Raw genomic sequence first — 14,465 nt, 5'->3', positions numbered from 1 at the left:
AATCATAAAAGTTCAATGAATAATGCTAATAGTGAATAGCTGTGTTGCTGAGGTCAAAGCTAGGACCTTTTCTTTTTTTTTTTATTCACATCGATGGTAATATTTGCGAAAAGTTACTTGTTGCTACTTGAAACATTTTAGCTGTTTTTATAATTTAATATTATTAAACAAGAATTAGCATTTCTCACTCAACACATTGTGTAATATCGAGCGATCAAATTAATTTGTAATCGAGTCATCCATGGATTTGAATCCGCATGTCTTTTGCGATGATATATCGAGATCTAACCTGTGTTTCAAACTGTATTTATTGGAGCGTGGAGTTCAAGTAACGACATACGACTTCGGATTCATGGATAACTCGATTACAAATTAATTCGATCGCTCTTTACTTTTGTATTTCTTAACTGACCGCAGAACTCACTGTCCACGTAAGGCCGGACAGGTTGTCTTTGCACTCAGAATTGACAGTTGTCAATATTTGAATTTTTTGATTACATTTGAGTCAAAACCGACATTTTAAAAAATCTGATTTTTCATTGAATATTTTTTAAACCCCCCGTTTTTCCCTTATCGAATATAATTTATTAGGAGCAGTGCAAGGCTTAGAATAGGATTTTGATGTCTTCCTGTGGGGTTAAATATTTTCTTCTATTTATTTTTATCATCATATTTATAACCAATTTGATATTTATTACCCACTAGCTCAGATTTTTTTTTTACATTTGGCTGCCAACGTGCAACGTGATAATAATTATTAATGCCGTTTTATGCAAGTAGTTAAAGATGTTTTTTATTATTTTAGTTAAAATGAAAATTAATGCAGGTGTAAGCGTCAAATAGTCATCTAACCGGGCGCTTCCTCCATTCTTGCTACATCAAAACTGTTTTAATAGCTTCTGTGTTTGACAGAAAGCTGTTCTAATTAGGGCACTGTACCGAAAACTAAGAATAAAACGAGTGACCGAACTTGTGGTTTTATTATTATACCTTTAGATCTGAAGGAAGATATTTTCGAATGATTAATTGGGCCGTAAATTGAAGTGGTCAATTAGTGGCTACGACATTAATCAGTGCCAGAAAGGCTCTGGCAATTCAGATATTTAAACCTGAATCTGAGAAAGTTACAAATGATGCGTCTGTATCTCCGAAAATCCATTATTTTAACTTTATTAAAATAATCAGAATGTTGTTGCAAATTTAAACAATTTTATCATATCTTTGTTGAAAATAGAACAGGAGCGGTGTTTAACCAAGTGCTAAGATTGTTGTATTTGCGTATCAGGATCAGTCTGAGATAGAAACACAGAACTGGGGTGAATAATGATAACGTTATGTATGTACACGAACGAATCTGGATGTTTACACTGGGAATCTACATGTGAGGGTTATAAATTATACAGGAACGACCAAAATAATTGGAAATGCATACGTCGACAACGCAAGTACTCGTACCTGTGTTGGTTATGAATGTATCAAGTTTCAAAACATTGGTAAATTGAACGTAAGTATGGTATTGTAGACGAAGTTAAGGGCACAGACCTTAACCAAAACCCTTGTGGCACACCCGAATGAATATTTGATTCGGGAGAAAGGGCGAAATCTTTGTAGACACGTAATGTGGTCGAGGAAGACTGTCGACGAATTTAGATCAAATTTTATGTTGAACAGCTACCTCATGCTTTAATTTGTAATGATTGCGACGGTCGAATGGTTAAAGTTTTGTAAATTTGATTTGTTCCTGACGGAAGTATGATGTTTGTTGTTTTGTGTGACATCGGAGTTGTTGTGCAAATAGTGCGTTAGATGTTGAAATATTTATTTAATCGTTTGTAGTTGTGGATTAAATATTTGTATAAAGTATACGTGACTAATAAACGGTGAACTGGAGAATGGATTTGAAAGCGTGGCTTTATCAAAAATTTTATGACGTCGAAGTCTTGATTAAATAATTGGGGAAATAAAAATGTTTACGATTTTCACATGAAGATTTATTAGAAAAATTACGACTGGCAACATTTTTACGGTGGAAATATTTTAAAATAAAATTTTAACGACCACTATATTTTCCGTCGTGCGATACAAGTTATTTTTGTCAATACATTGTCAACTGTCTGAATGGACTCGTGTAATGAAAGGTTGCTGGTTTACAATGCGAGTGAGGACCTTTTAGCAATTAATTTTTTTCGGATTTTAATGAGAATTTAATTTGATTGTCTACCTACAGATATGGAATTTGCGGAATTCCATTTTATGTCACATCGAAACGTTAACGTCATGCGATGTTATTAACCTTTTCCATTGCATTTATATTCATACACAAAGATGTACCAACCGTCAAAGTCACAAAGAACAAAGCAATTTGACGTTGATACTAATTGTTTCAGTACAATATTAATATTACATAGAAAGGTATGATGTTGCGGAGATAATGAAAATTGTACCGTCACAGAGTCGGGCTCAATTTGGAAATTTTCACACAATTAGTTTAACATCGCAAAAGGCGGATTAAGATAAGTTTAGCGGCGAGCGGATTTGCTTTAATTGAATTTTTCTGCGTGAATATTGTTTATGCAAAAAGAAAACGACGCGCTTTTAATAAATTGTTGTTCGTAACTTTCGAGATCCTTAAGAAGTTATCTAAAGCACGACCCGAACTAACCATATTATGAAAACTTTCCCGAAAGTTTTTAAGACCGATCTAAAAACATATATTCATTTGAAATTTCACTATCGCGGAAAAAATCCAATTTAACTTTGAATGCTCAATTTAAATACTGATGTTAAGGAATGTATAATCGGTTGATTCAATTTTAATTTCAAAATGAGCTCTCCATTTTTTCCCAAATCTAATATGACGTATTTTTATATTGAAATGCAAAGTTGAGGTTCGGTTTATTCAATTTGACGCTAGCAAGCCTTTACGAATCTTAACGAGGTATAAAGCAAACACCATTAAAAAGTCCAGCATTTCTGCTTACTATGTCAACTCTTCATAAGCCAGCACTGAGAGACGCATTAAAGAAGGTGAAACACATTTCTGGCGATATGCGCTGGAGGGATTTTAACACCACCTACGAAACAGAGGTCATTATTTCATTTTTATGCAGTTACTTTAAAAAGTTTTTTCTCAATTTTCTCATTGCCGTTTTAATCTCCATCAACATAGGATTATTCCGATATATCTCCCTTCTGGTCTGGCAAGTTAATTATAAAGAGTGCACGACCAGATAATGTTACTACGAAAATCAATAACATCAAAACTGATATGATACGATATGATAAAATAGCACACGCAAAGCACAAGGAATTCCCACAAAATTATGATCCTGATTATCACCTAACAAGCCGTTACATCTTTTACACTAATGATTACAACACACTTTTAATCTCCCCGGTAAATTATAATTTTTCCAATAATGTAATTAACAGAATTTCTATTTTTAGGACAGATAAAACTGACTCAAAATAACCCCAGATATGACAGAGCTCGTACATTGATTGACCATCACGCGATATTCCATCAGAAAAATTGTAACAAAACCTAGATTAAGGAATTCTTAATCCACCGCTTTTTAATGGTTTCGTCGTCTCGAAAATAAATTCCCTTATATCTTTTTAAGGATGTAAATAAACAGTGATGCCTCCGGCTGAGTCTAAAGAGCGAGGGGGATGTTCAATTACTTTGAAATTCACTTTGGCAATAATTTCAATCGGTGTTTGGCTGCGTCGTTGACACTTTTAAAATAGCTTTTATTTAAAATAATCCGCTAATTGACATCCCTCTCGGCGAGAAAACACCCACTTTCTAAATTATCACCAGCAGAAATCTCTTTGGCGAGTCATAACTCGTTTAGGGGGCGGCGAATCTCTCCACGAATCGACTCTTAGACCGTTCAAACGTCTGAGATTATAATTGTGCCTAGAATTCGTCAGTTTTATTCATGAACTTTTTCGAAACGGGCTTTTGTAGCGGCTGTATTTTTGTTCTATTTAACTTTATTGAAATATCGAAATAAATCTCTACGGGTTCGTTCAGTGATTTTTACGCTTCGCAACATTAAACAGAAATATTAAATGCTGAAAGTCAGCGAATTAATCAGTACCAATCGATTCGTAATTTGGTGGTGTGAGAACTGTTGCTTCGCAGCAAGTTAGAAATATTTCGTATATACAAAACGTTTGGTTCATGTTTGACAATCTTTCGCTTTTTTTTAATTTGTCTTATTTTCCTCTACACGAAATAAATTGCATCTCAAAAATAGACCATCTCAAATTCGATATGACTGATGGAACTTGGAAAGGTTGTGTTTAATTAGAAATATTTTTGCGAGTACCGGTTATCACTTCCCGTATGTTTAATTAACGAAATAATTAAAGACAATACATTTTTTCTACTTTGGTATCATAAATGAGTCTTTGTGAAACTAAAAGTAGTGTTACAAAGGAACTTTTTGTGAAACTGTTTTTTTTTTAATACGTATTACGTTGGTATTGCTGTAATAGCACGTTGGCCGGAGTCCGACATCTCTAGCAAGCTCCTGTTAACAATTAAAACATTTGACATTTGACATAAATTTTACAGAAATGCCACCATAACTCATGCCACAAAAGTCCCTAGATTATTTCATAATTAGATTTTTGAGTTTTTATCAAATTAATGCGACCAAAGTAGAAAAAATAGTTTTTCTACTTCGGTGTCACAACGAGCATTTTGTGACACCGAAAACAGTTTCACAAAGATCAATTTTATAGCATCGTTTCTAGTGATTATTGAATGTGGGGTTGGTATTGATAGTAAATTTCAGTGTTAAATGTGATGTCATTTGAACCTGAATCCATGTTTTGGATCAAATTAAACTATTAAGGGATTATTATTGTAACAACATTTGGGAGACAATTTAAAATTTAATTTTCGATGAAATGACATTGCTTCGTCAATATCAACCCAATTCCATTAAAATAAAAGTCACTAGATAATAATAAAAATAGCATGTTACACTCGTTACACAAGACATGTTGTCCAACTCGTTCTTTTAGAAGTTTAGAACACTCCTCACTGCGTTCGTCGTGTTTTAAACCCTCGCGTTCGACAATAGACTGTCTTGTGCAACTCGTATAACAAATATACTAATATTACACTTGTTTTATAAGACGTACTGTGCCACTCCTCCTCCTCACTGCGTTCGTCGTGCCCCAACCAACTCGTGTCACAATCAAGCATCTTATAAAACTAGTATAATAATATACATACTACATATTGTGTTCCTACCAAAAGCTAAATTGGGAAAAAATTACGGTCACATTTCATATTCAAACTATTTTCAACATAAATTATGTACAAAGCTTGTTACACAACCGATAAGTGGAAGGCTCATTGAACAATTTTTTTAAGGTATTTTTCCTGTTTTTACTATCACAAACTTTTAATATCAGGGAGAGAAACGTATCATTTCTTTTATAACGTTCCCTAATTTTTAAATGACAGAGAAATTATCTCAGAATATATTTAGATAACATAATATGCGAGTTACCTGAGCTTACAAAAGCTAGGACTTTTTTTGTTTGTGTTGTTCTTTCACCAATGAAAAAATTGTCAATAATACTGTACAAAATAATGTAATTTTGAACGTTATTGTTAGAAACAGGTACTGTAGCAGGTAGTCCTGCCTACTTTCTTTGTGAGAGGGGTGAAATCACCCACCCTTATTTAAGTCGAGATATAGCGGTAAAAACGAGAGTCTACCACTATCCTTGGTACTTAACACTTGTACATCAACATTTTGTCATACAATAAAGTTTTTAAGTAGTTATACAAAGACGACTATATCATTTGAACGGCTAATATCACCACCCAACAGTGATTAATCGTTCATAAATTTTTGGTCCTTCGAGCCGGATGATTAAATCCATATCACACGACGGTCGTCTAGTGTAATAACAAGTGTAATACAACAACAATTCAAGAAACAGTTTCGACACCCAGAGGGCAGCAACGATTTCGTCACCTTCAGCAAGGGCAAAAGGGCAGCACGAATAGTCACCGAATTGGGTAGCAGCGAAGCGATCATCACTCAAGACATCAACAAAGGTTAGTGGCTCTCAATCCTTTCAATTTCCCTTCCAAACTGCATTACTACGTACGACTTTTTCTATTGTTCCTAATTTCGCAAATTTTCATCTCGACCACGTAAATCAAATCAATCATTATGCCCGAGACATCCTTATTAGATGAATCAATTGCCAAATTAGAGGCTCTAAAAAGGAAAAGAACCTCATAAAAAGCTAGAATTACGCGTATTCAGAACTTTGTGTCTAATTTTCAATCAAATGATAATGATGTGTCTCCACTAGAAACTAGAAAAACATTCATCGAACAAATATTCAAAGAATATGACGAGGTACAGACTGAAATTGAATCACTCGATCTTTCATCAGAGGCGATTGAGACACAGACTCAGGACCGCGACGAAATTGATTTAAAGTATCTCGATGTATTATCATCAATTCAAACAAAAATTAGACAAACGACGCCTCCACCGCACACTGCGGCCACAGCGAATCCTAACGGTAGTTGTTCCAGCGCTAATTCACATTGCTCTAATCGTGATCAATCAATCAAATTGAATCTGCCAACTTTAAAGTTAAAATCTTTCACTGGTTGCTATAAGGAATGGTTGTCATTTCAAAATTCATTTAAATCCATTATTGAAGACGAAAACAACATGCTAAACAACTGTCAACGTTTCCAATATTTGCGATCATGTTTATCTGGTGAAGCTTTGCGAGCAGTCGAGTCATTAACGGTGTCATCAGAAAATTATAATGTAGCGTGGGATATCTTAAAGAAACGGTTCTGCAACAAACGGCTGATCGTTCACGATCACATAATAGCCATCACAAAGGCACCCCAAGTAATTAAAGCCTCGCATTCGTCACTTAGGTGTTTTTTAGATACGTTGAATTCAAATGTTGCCGCGTTAAGACAGCTAGAAGTACCAATTGATACTTGGCACGCTCTTCTAGTCGTAATAATTGTGGACAAATTAGACGACAATCTTGCAAGAGAATGGCAGGCTACATTAACCGACGAGGTTCCAACTTACGGTCAAACGATCGAATTTTTAGAAAAGAAATGTCAGTTGTTGGAATCCTTAAATCTATTGCACCCCAAATCGAACGTCAATCCGAATCACAATAATGCAAAAAACAATATGTCACAAAAACGAAGCACTACATCTTATGTTGCCACAAACAAACTACATTGTACATTTTGTAAAAATGACGATCATACAATCTTTCAGTGCAATGAATTTACAAAATTAAATGTAGAGGAAAGAAACGCTCAAGCTCGAAACCTGAAGTTATGTCTTAATTGTCTAAGAACCAATCATTTTGTTAACAACTGTCAGTCCAAATTCAAATGCCGTAAATGCAATCAAAGCCACAATACGCTGCTTCACAAAGAAAGACAAATCACGCAAACCAATGAAACACCAGCACAGGTAGAAAGTTTAAACGCTCATTCTATGAGGTCCCAATCATCAATTATTTTGCTATCAACCGCGATCGTTCTCATAGAAGATCGTAATAATAAGTCACATAAATGTAGAGCTCTCCTGGATGCAGGGTCCATGAACAGTTATATTACGTCATCATTTTCCAAAAAATTACGTCTACAGCAGAAAGCCGTAAATATAACCGTTGGCGGAATTGGTCAAATTTCGACGAACATCAAACAGGCCGTCCAGGTAAACATCAAGTCTCAGTACAATAAGTTTTCGGCGAACTTAAGTTGTTTTGTTCTGGAAAAAATAACCGAAAATCTTCCCCTGGTGACCATAAACATGTCTGCAATAAATATTCCAAAGGAATTACAGCTAGCCGATCCGAAATTCTTAGAAACTGCACCAGTAGACTTACTTATCGGGGCTGATTTGTTTTGGAACCCTTTATGTCAAGACCGCAAGGAAATAACAATGAAGAACCATAACAAACTAATGCTGCAAAATACCCATTTAGGTTTCATTGCGGGTGGGTCACTAAATATGAACAATAACAATAGCTCAAGCACCTGCTCGCTTTCTCTAACGTCGGTAACCGACATTTTAGAGAACCAGGTGCAGAAATTCTTCGAACTAGAACAATGCAGCAACCCTTCCGAACAAAAATGCTTTTCAAATGAAGAGATTATGTGCGAGCAACATTTTATTCAAAATACGTGCAGACAAACAAACGGAAAGTTTCTTGTTAAACTGCCATTAAAAAATGATCCTCCAATTCTCAAGTCAAACCGCGATAGTGCTGTAAAGTTTTTTAACAATCTGGAACGAAACCTAAACAAAAGGCCTACACCAAAATCAGATTATGTGCAATTCATGCGGGATTACATCTCTTTGGGTCACATGGAGGAAGTTCCGGGTTGCGAATTAAATAAACCGAACTGTACATATTTGCCCCATCACGCGGTACTCAAGGATTCTACATCGACCAAGTTAAGAGTTGTTTTTAACGCGTCATTTCGCTCAGCTGATGCATTAAGTCTAAATGACAATCTTATGGCAGGACCTACAATCCAGCCAGAGCTTTTTGCAATTTTGTTGAGATTCAGAACTTTTAAATACGTCGTAAACGGGGACATAGCTAAAATGTACCGTATGATAGAAATACATCCCGATCACAGTGACTATCAACGAATTGTTTGGCGCGAGAACACCGAAGATCCGCTAAAAACGTATAGATTAACCACTCTAACCTACGGTACAAAACCGGCCAGTTTTCTAGCAACAAGATGTCTTAAAGAACTAGCTCTTCAAAACGTAAATCAGTACCCGGAAGCCGCTAAAGCAATTCAACAGGATTTTTACGTAGACGATCTTCTGACGGGAGGAGACTCACTTGAAAACCTAATCACTTTACGAGATCAAATAATTCAAATTTTAGCTCATGGTGGTTTCTTATTACGTAAATGGGCCGCCAATCATCCTGCATTAATTCCAGATAGTCACGAGCCTAATCTCAACGTCAGTTTCGATAAGGATGCTTACACTAAAACGTTAGGGCTTTTTTGGAATCCTAATCACGATTCGTTACGCTATCAGGTAAAACAGTGCGACATTCCGAAAAGACTAACAAAACGCGAAATCCTGTCTAAAACTGCCCAGGTATTCGATCCATTGGGTCTTGTGGCGCCAGTAGTAGTAAAAGCAAAAATAATCCTTCAACAGTGCTGGAGTTTGAAAATTGGATGGGACGATCTATTACCTGAAACTATTTATTGTGCATGGGTTAAGATCTTGCAAGAACTCGCTCACTTAAACGAAATCGAAATTCCCAGAAACATAATAAAATCAAGCCCCGTACAGGTGCAACTACATGGTTTTGGTGACGCATCACAAATCGCATATGGCGCTGCTGTCTATCTAAGAACAACTGATCATAGTGGCAATCATCAAGTTCACTTAATTTGCGCTAAATCTCGTGTGGCTCCTCTTCGCGCTGTTACGTTACCACGCTTGGAGCTGTGTGCCGCCTTAACGTTGTCGCGATTATTTAATACAGTTTTACGAACGATAAATGTCAAAATTGATCAGCAATTTCTCTGGACAGATTCCACAGTCGTTCTGGCATGGATAAACGCTACATCTTCAAACTTACAAACATTTGTAGGAAATCGAGTTTCCGAAATTCAAACGCTAACGGATGCGAAAGATTGGTATCATGTCAAAAGCGAAAGTAACCCTGCGGATGTACTAAGCCGAGGTGCTTTACCTGGTCAACTCAAAACTAATAAACTGTGGTGGAACGGTCCTGATTGGCTGTCAGAAAACAACGACACTTGGCCCGTATCTAACGTAAATCTTTCGGATATTGAAATTCCAGAACGGCGAACTGTCACTCTGACCAATATTCATTCTCGCGAAAGACAACTACCGCTTCTTACAAAATTTTCAAATTACAAAAAAACTGAACGCGTAATGTCATGGGTATTACGGTTCATCAACAATTGTAGGAAGCCAAACCAAAGGCAAATCTCTAGTTCTTTAACATGTGAAGAATTAAAAGATTCCATGAAGGCCATCATGCGTTTAATTCAAGAAGTTGCATTCAACGATGAATTAGCTTGCCTTAAACAAAACAAACCGATTAACAAGAAATCACGTTTACTGTGCTTAAATATTTTTCTCGACAAGAATGATAATTTAATTCGCGCGGGAGGTAGGTTGCAAAACTCATCCTTAACTTACGATGTCAAACATCCCATCGTGCTACCAAACGATCACCATTTGATTAAGGCATTAGTCAAACACGTGCACATTGAGCAACTGCACGCTGGTGTTCAGGGAACTTTAGCCGCGTTACGTCAAAATTTTTGGATAATTTCTCCACGCAGTGTGGTACGCAAGATTTTGCACCAGTGTTTGCAATGTTTTAAAGTCAAACCAAGCGTTATGTATCCTATTATGGGTAATTTGCCCAAATCCCGTGTCGAACCAACCAGACCATTTTCAATCAGTGGCGTAGATTATGCCGGGCCTATTTACATCAAGGAATGTCGTGGTCGCAGTAAGCGTACTGTGAAGGCATATATTTGCGTCTTTGTCTGTTTTTCAACTAAAGCCGTTCATTTAGAACTAGTTGGTGACTTAACGACTCAAACCTTTTTGAATGCGCTAAAACGCTTCATATCAAGACGTGGTCATGTGTACCATCTTTATTCGGACAATGCTACAAATTTCGTTGGCGCCAATAGAGAATTACTGGAACTAAGAACATTTCTAAAGTCAGCTTCATTTAGTCAAATTACAGAAAATCTGGCTAATAAGGGTATCTCGTGGCATTTCATTCCCCCCAGATCCCCGCACATGGGCGGTATTTGGGAAATAAACGTAAAATCCATTAAAAGGTCATTTAAAGAGAACAATTGGAGAAGTCGTGCTTTCCTACGAAGAATTGTATACCCTGTTAACAAGAATTGAAGCAGTCCTAAACTCCAGACCTTTGTGTCCCTTGAGTAACGATCCTAATGACCTTAATCCCATAACCCCTGGTCACTTCCTCATCGGAGAGCCATTAACTTCTATAAGCGAAAGAGATCTTACGACGACGAGGATCAACCGATTGACGCAATGGCAAAGAGTGGAACAGATGAGGCAGCACTTTTGGCACCGCTGGCAAAGGGAGTACCTTGTTCAAAACATCAATCGTTCCAAGCAGCTCCGTGGTTCCGGTTCCAGACCGTCTACCCCCGCCTTGGAAGTTGGTTCCATGGTGATCCTAGTTGAGGACAACACGCCGCCACTACAATGGAAATTGGGACGCATCGTAGAACTTCATCCCGGAAGTGACGGTGTTGTGCGCGTAGTGTCCGTAAAGACTGTCAATGGCATCTTCAAAAGAGCCACGCGAAAGGTGTGCGTTCTGCCAGCGAATGAATAGACTATGTTTGTATCGTGTAAATATTTGTTATAATTATGCATTAACCCTTTTTTACAATTGACTTCAATGTTTGTATTTTTTAATGTTTTTTGTCATGTTTATTATGTAACAATCCTTTTTCTAATAACCATGTTCGATCTTTGCTAATTCCAATATTTTTGAAGTCCGTGCCTTCAAGGGGGGCGGTATATGTACAAAATAATGTAATTTTGAACGTTATTGTTAGAAACAGGTACTGTAGCAGGTAGTCCTGCCTACTTTCTTTGTGAGAGGGGTGAAATCACCCACCCTTATTTAAGTCGAGATATAGCGGTAAAAACGAGAGTCTACCACTATCCTTGGTACTTAACACTTGTACATCAACATTTTGTCATACAATAAAGTTTTTAAGTAGTTATACAAAGACGACTATATCATTTGAACGGCTAATATCACCACCCAACAGTGATTAATCGTTCAAATACTTTATCATTTTATCTGGAGTTCAACTGAGAGAAGATTTTATGGATTTTATTGGATTTTATCTAACTAATGAAACAACAAAAATATAATTTGGTTGGAAATTTTTTTCTGTATCTAAACAATTATTATTTAAGCGCAGTAATGGAGACTTTTGCAGTCTTTGCTTCGCTACAAAGAAATTTATGAAACATTATTTTTCGATTATTTGAATTCATTGGACAATTCGGATGCTGTTAATTTTCTTTATCACAACGAAGTCTATGAAATACAATTTTTGTCATTATTACGTTACCTTATATTTAAATTGATTGCATAAGATTGAGAAATTAACAGATTATTTCAATACGTAGAGTAAGTAGTTAGTAGTATTGTTAGCACAAATAAAGAATGTTTGCCATTTAACTGTATTCTGTAAAGTTTGACGAAAGTATAACTGGAGGTGATGAATAAATTAAAATATAGGAAGAGAGGTGGAATGGTGGAATGAACGCTTAATGTCGTTCCTGTGGTGTTAATTCTGTTAGACTATTTACCTCAAGATTTGAGGCAGTTGCCTTTCTTTGGCGATCGCGGGTTCTTCAGTGTTCAAAGCAATAATAGAACCCCTTTCAGCGTAACTTAATTAGAGAAAATTATTACGTAGGCGAACTCGATATCATTTACGATATAATTTGGCATACAATATGAAATTCTAAGTGTGTCTCGAGGCAACGACTGTTTCATCAGTGAAAAAACTGTTTTGGTGTAAGAACTTATTTGTTTGCGAAATGTAGCTGTCAGTCGAGAAAATCAATACAGAATAGTGACTTACGTAATTCTCAACAAAACTACGAAAATTCCTGCACCATTAGGGTAATTTATCAGAAATAATTGTACATAATGTTCCAGAATATCGTTGCATAATGATGGTAAAGTAGCTTTCTCAAAAATGCTGTGTGCCGAGCATTAATATGCTAGATGTAAACGGCTTTGTGGCATTTGGGAATTAACAAGCAACTTGAGCTTTTTGTTCGCATTTATTACCATTCTCGATAGTGGTTGGGTGAACAAGAAATGAGATGTCAGTACCTAGCGCTACGTGATAAAATTTATTACTTGACAAAATAAAATTAAATTTTAGTCGATTAAGACGGTGTTTTTACTCGAAACCATTAAGTCACTAACAACAACACAAAGATCCAGTTTTCAAGTCGACTTTGTTCTAAATTCACAGGAAAATAGTATTGGTTCTGTAAAATATCGAAATGAGACACATGTAATGTACGCACAATTTCACTAGCCACTCAGCCTTAAGGTTCAATAATAAAAAATTATTGCTTAAAATGGTCGTTCGCGCGCACATGCCGACAATAGAAATGGATACGAAATGGGATGTAAAAGGAATACTTAGATGATTTTATGTTTTTTTACGATTCGAACAATGCCTGTATCAGCGTTAATATTTTAGTGAAATGATTCCGGCGAAGGTCGAACTTTTTGGAGGTTTATACGAGTAGATCGGAGTATCTTTCTAAATCAATCTCAAATCATCTGTTGAGCTGTAAATTTGCCAAAGCGATACTCCTCAGAGTCCTATTAGTTTTGCCGAATTTACAAAAAAAGTGTTGTAACACCGCTCGTCAGACCAAACCCATCAAGATATACAATCATAACACTAAAGCTACCTCGAATTCGGGGGAATAAGTTAATGTTTTTTGTGTCTGATTGTTTCATCATGACAAAATCAAAGACTCATGTTTTTAGATTTTATTTAGTTTAACAAGACCCGAAGATATCGAACGGTTCTAAATCACTCGACACATCTCAAATATTTTTAACCTTGATAATACCAAAGTATTGCGGTTTGAAATTTAGTTCATAATCATAAGCGAAAACATTTTTTCAAATATTTTTTGTCTTAGCTTCAATGAAAACTGGAGAACAATGTTTAGATTCCGTATAATGCAATAAATAAGTAAAAAATGCTTTTGAGAATTCGATCCTTTATTCATTGGTTAAAGTTCATCTAGCTTAATAGATGTACGAATATTATCTCAAAATATGTGCACATTTTTTATTCTTTTATATTTTCAGAACAGGGAGCCTGTATTTTCCGTAAAGTAAAATTTGATCAGAGATAGTAGTAGTAAAATTGAATTTTTTTCGTATCAGAGATGTTTTGAGTTATCAGTTCTAGTGAAGCCACCTGTATATTTTACAATTTTGTGAGCTTGTTCGTTGAATATAAATTTGCAGCAGCGCGAATGGTAATCATAAAATATTGTAAGTTTTATGAGAATCCTGTCATAAGTAAGGCGTACAAAGCCGAGAGTCATCGGTTGGCGTTCCGATAAACCCCATCGAAGCCGCTTTGGGGAGATGTGGCGAAGGACCGGTGCAATTATTATGTTAATTCAGTCAAAATCTAAATTAACTGACGAAGGATGTGAACAAAACGATATTTTTACGTTTCGACTGGCCCACAAGATGTCAGACATGACAGATCTTTTCACAAAATTTTTTGGAATATTTATCATTTTGTGTTTGAGTAAATTCGATTTTGGTTTAGTTCATTCGACAATAGA

This window comes from Tenebrio molitor, chromosome X, assembly GCF_963966145.1.
Source record: "Tenebrio molitor chromosome X, icTenMoli1.1, whole genome shotgun sequence".
NCBI lineage: Eukaryota > Metazoa > Arthropoda > Insecta > Coleoptera > Tenebrionidae > Tenebrio > Tenebrio molitor.
The sequence above is the reverse complement of the archived record's forward strand: the minus strand, read 5'-3'. Positions refer to the sequence as shown.